This window comes from Poecilia latipinna, unplaced genomic scaffold (genome assembly GCF_001443285.1).
Source record: "Poecilia latipinna isolate Pla-1442-1.1 unplaced genomic scaffold, P_latipinna-1.0 Scaffold2215, whole genome shotgun sequence".
Lineage (NCBI taxonomy): Eukaryota > Metazoa > Chordata > Actinopteri > Cyprinodontiformes > Poeciliidae > Poecilia > Poecilia latipinna.
In genome coordinates, this window is record NW_015114831.1 from 116,435 (window position 1) to 121,625 (window position 5,191).

A 5,191-nucleotide genomic window follows, 5' to 3' on the forward strand; every position below is an offset into this window, starting at 1 on the left:
TTTGGAGCGGTCTCTGGTCCGCTTGGCTTTCACATTCAAACCGAACCAGAGTTCACTTCAACCGAACCCAGACCGAGACTTGGAGGACCAGAAGTCAGAGGTCAGTTAGCATTCACACTTCACCAACTGGGCCGGACTTTGACTAGGCAGACAGACTGGTTAAAGTGGACCGAACTGGGCCGGTGTGAATCATCCCTAAAGTCTGTCAGAATTGATTCGGTTCAGGTTGAGACGGATCTGAATGACTGGAGGAAAAGACGGATAATCAAACATTTTCACTGTTGGACTGCTGAATATATCAAAACTAAATTATTGTGTTTCGAAACATTTTGTTGGCTCTCTGAACCAATGAGAGGATAGCTGGTCAAGATGCAGCCAATCAGAAAGCTGAGGACTGCTCAGTATGAAAGCATCAGATAAAGTAGAGCCTTCAGCACATGAACCTGATCTCAACATGATTTTAACTGAATCTGAACATGTTCTAAACATAAGGTGACGATGACGGTTCTGATAGATGAGACTCTGGTTCTGTCTGGTTCTGACAAGAGGAAACAACCACTTGTTTCCTCCATCAGTTAATATTCCTGAGTATTTTTCACCTTCCTGCTTAAATAAAAAAAATGTGATTCTGCCCTGAAAAAAAGAGAATGTTTTAAATTTCCTTCTCCTGTCTGGCTCCTTCTGCTTGTCTTCAGTCGCTCCTCATTTCTCCTCTTCATCTCTCCTTCCGCCTCCTCCTCTCTGGAACAGAACTGAAAATAATTGGTGAGGTGTCTAAAATGCTAATTGTTTGGGTTGCTAATTATCCCAACATATGCTGTTTGAAGTGTCTCCCTGTTATTTGCAGCTTTATGTTGCAGGCAGACGACGGCTGCAGGACGTTTCAGAGTCTGGTCGGGTTTCTGCGGCTGAAGCAGCTGGAAGATTCTGATCTGGAGCTTCATGGCTGACGGACGAAACTAAACATGATTTAATATTTAATAGCTAACGAGTGAACAAACACGCAGACAGAAACATTACTGATTATATTTAGAAAAAAGGCAAAGCAGGATGGATTCTGGGAAAATATTTCATTTCTCCTCAAAGACTTTCCTTGATGGCTGTTGGTATTTATTTTCCTCATTCCAGCCTCTCTGCATCCACAGATCAGGGCTGCTGTGCAGCTGAAGGTCTGGTTGGGCAAAGACTGCCAATTAATAAATGTCAGCAGTAATTATTAACAAAATTAGTAATTATATCAAAGTTACCAAGTCAGGGCACCGCCTGATTACTGGGAAATAAATAGTTTTCATTCTCAGTGTGTGCTTATGAATATCTGCCTGATGAAGTTTAGATATTAAATAACAGTAGAAGAAGAAATGAGTCCAGCCCCGAATGACTCACGTGAAACAACCTTTTTCCTAACAGTATTAGCAAAGCTAGCTGCTACCTTTAGCATTAGCAGAATGTTTAGCTGAACACAAATTAGCCTGTTTTGAAGGACTAATTTTACAGTTTAATGAGAGGAGAAGAAAACAATACTAATAACACAAATTAACATTACTAAGCTAGTAAGTGGGGAAAGCTAGTAGTAGGGTAAGCTAATGACTTACCATTCCAGGAAAAGTGTTTATCTGTCATTAGCAGCAATGCTAACTAGCATTAGCATTCATGTCAGGCTCTGTTATTGGGAAGAAGCTGTAGTGTAGCAGAGAGCAAGAGGGAAGCTATGAGCAGCATTTACATGAAGGTGATGGGCAGTGCTGAGACCCTCCTCCTGTCTCTGATTGGTTGGTTGTGACGGCGGTGGGAGCAGAAGGAGGTGGAGGAGATCATCGTCCCGTCCCACACTGTGGTGGATTTAATAAATATGTAGAAAACATATTTTATTTGTTTGTAGAAACAAAGCTTTTCAGCTGCCAGCAATCTGATAACATCTTTTTTTTTAAAGGTGAAGCGTTTTTTATATTTACAGGTTTTGATTAGTTCTTTAAACCTCAGTATCTGTTAGAAGCTGCAGGCCCCTGACTCTGCCTGGGGCCCTCCAGTTACGAGCTGATCCGACCCATTTAGTAGAGTAAGGTGTGATTACATCCTGCAGAGCTTAATTTAGATGGCAGCCGGGGATCGTCTGGTCTGCTGGGGGCTTCTTATTAAATCTATGCAGAAATCAATGAGAGGAGTCCATTGCTCCAACATGATTCATCTGGTGTTTGGTTAATCTGTCGACTTATAATGTGGTGGAAGCCATCACTGTTGTTGTTCCTATTAGATGAAAGTAAACACAGCTCACCATGAGTAATAGGTTGTGACCTCCCTACACACACACACACACACACACACACACACACACACACACACTAAAACAGACACTTTTAATCTCAGAGAAATATGTGCCCACACTCACACAACGTAAAAGGGAAATATGAACCGAGTTGAACAAATAAAAGGAGTGAAGTGTGAATGCAACCTAACCGGATCCGACCCACTCGACACAGAAAACAAATTCACACCACGGACATTTTTATGAATTATTACTGTGTCATGATGCACACACACACATTCAGACGTGGCGGTACGCAGAGCGGCTCCCAGCAGGCTGAGAGACTAAATGAATGAAGCAAACGTCACGTCATCAATCCACATTTACCTCAACACACAGAACCGTCATGGTGCAGTTCTCCACCCAGACTGAGGGGGCGCTGCTGAGTGTTAAATCTCTGCCCATGTAAAAATCACAACAGATAATTTATTCCCATCTCTGTCATCCTGCAGAGCAGCTTCATCTGACAGAATCTGACATCGTTAAAGCTGCTCTGCAGAGGTCAGAGGTCATTCAGAGGCGGCCTCTCACACACCTGATGGTTAAGAGGCAAACTGAGACTTATCTGGGTCGAAGGTGTGAGGTCTGTGTTGTTATCGCTGCATCATTAATATTTCATGTCAGAAACAGAAACCTTCAGCAGTTTTACTGTTTTCTCTTCCTGCGGTTCTGATTTAATCAGATCAACAACGTTCAGAACCTTCTGGATCTGCGGTCGGTACCGGTTCCTGTGAACATCTCGGGTTCAAAGGTTTTTCTATCGCGATAGGTCAAAGTGCAAACAAAAAAACATGATGGAAGATGAACTGCCGTAATGTTTTTGATTTTTTTGTCTTTTTGCCTGAAACCTGATCAGCGTCGATGTTCCCTGATCTGCCGCGCAGCAGACAGGCTAATCTGCTTTATTCTTAGCGTCGCCTTGCTGGAACCCGACGACTAATCTGACAGCCGTCATCCATTCTGAATGAAAATTACAGTGATTGCAGCAAACAGGAGTGTGACAGGTAATTACTGGGAGCGTAACGAACACAGGAAGTCAGACAAAACTCTGTTCTGCACTTCCTTTAACACCAGACACGTCGTTCTAAAACCAGAGAATCCGGTTCCCTGTAATTTAGGGCCGTGAAACCGTCCACGCTCTCAGATAATAGAGTAATAACAGCTGCAGTGAAAGTTTGATTGCAGAGCTTCAGACAGATTGTTTTACATCTTTTCTGCTTTCATTTAATTACAGAACGGACAGCTGCAGAGGAACGGGGCGACAGCCAGCCAATCAGAGCCTCGCTCTGCATCACTTCCTCCTGGTTTCCTCATCCCATCATGGCTTCATTTCCTCGTCTGATCGAGACTCCAGGTGAAGCGACGCCATTCGGCTGCTTCTCCCTGAATCCTCATGGAACAGCAACGAACTGCTTCTCCTCAGAGTCCGTCGCTCTGGAGTCTTTGAGCCTCAACTTTTCCTCTTCTTACTGTTTTGATCCCGTCCAGAAACCTCAACGTGTTTCTGCTCATTTATTCTTCATAATTCTTCCTTTTCCAGAATAATCTCTGAAATTATTCAGAGATATATATACACCTACATAAAGGTGTAGAATTTGTTAAAAGCCTCAAAAATTAAAAAATAATCTGTCAGGAGTTAATTTATTAATCTGCTCATGATATCAGTTACCATGACGACGTAGATGATGCACAGCTCTACATTATGATCAACTCCTGCTGAACAGAAACTAAACTGAAGCTATTGGATCTAGAGTTATAGCTCTAGAGTTATAGCTCTAGTCAGCTTCAGTTCTTCCAGCTGGAAACCAGAGATCAGGCTGACCTCTGACCTCTGACCTGAGCCTTCAGAGCCACATAGAGGCGGTTCCAAAGTGGGCCTTCTGTCGCCTCCAGAACATTTCTAATGTTTCTGTTTCGTCGTATTGATCAATCAGAAATCAATCCTGCAGCTGATTGATTTCTAATATCAGTGCTCACATTTCTGAAGCGGCTCAATGAAGAACAGATTAAAACTATAAATATCCTGGTTATTAAGCTTGTATTAATAATACCAGAATACCAGAATTGAAAATGTTGCTGATTTTGTCGATATGCAGTTTATCTAATTCCATAGTTCATTAATTACAGACCCTGCAATTAAAAACTCACTGCGTCTCAGTGTTGCATCATTCCTGTTGTTCTCTAAATCAACATCAGATTCTAGATTATAAATCTCTGCTGGGTGAAGATGAAGCTGCAGCCTTTGACTGGACCGGCATGTGCAGAGCAGAGAGGAAATATGACAGCGAACATAACATATCCTGACACATCTGTCTGTGATTTATTGCCTCCTGCAGCCTGTTGCTGTTTCCGTTCGTCTGCCAGCACCAGGAACATTCCTGCCTCTTTCTCTGCTGCTGCTGGCAGAGTAACGAGACGCTGCGGCGACCAACCAGCACTGAGCTTCAGCTGCAGGTCCAGGGAAGAAGACAAGGAGGACGGGAGCTTCATCAGCGGTTCTGTTGGGTCAGAACCACCTGATCAAGAGACAGAGAGAACCAGGAGCTTCAGTCACACAGCTGTTGGTTCCCACCGGCGCCGCCTGACCCAACAGAACCGCCTGATCCAACAGAACCAACAGAACCGCCTGATCCAACAGAACCGCCTGAACCAACAGAACTTTGACTAGGCCACTCCAAAAGCTTAACTGTGGTTTTCTGCTTGAACTTTAGATCACAACCTGCAGAGCCGACATGTTGGCTGAAGCTGTGATGGGTTTTTACAGCAGGTGCAGAAAAGTTTCACTGCCAACTGACCTGGGCGGTTTTCACCTCTGAACTCTCCCATGCAGGGGACTTTAGCCCTGAGGAACGCCATCATGAAGGTCACGACCTGACGAAGGTCACGACT

The 5,191-nt window shown here is 43.7% G+C and overlaps 1 long non-coding RNA gene across 1 annotated transcript in view; it reads right to left on the reverse strand.

Annotated features, from left to right (window-relative positions):
* Nucleotides 1-476, reverse strand: part of LOC106936781 (uncharacterized) — a 15,354-nt gene extending 14,878 nt beyond the window's left edge. The window contains exons 1-2 of the long non-coding RNA XR_001422219.1: nt 438-476; nt 119-394 (exon numbers count right to left, since the gene is read on the reverse strand). This is a non-coding gene — a long non-coding RNA (uncharacterized LOC106936781). The remainder of the gene's footprint in view (nt 1-118; nt 395-437) is intronic.
* Nucleotides 477-5,191: the final 4,715 nt, after the last annotated feature.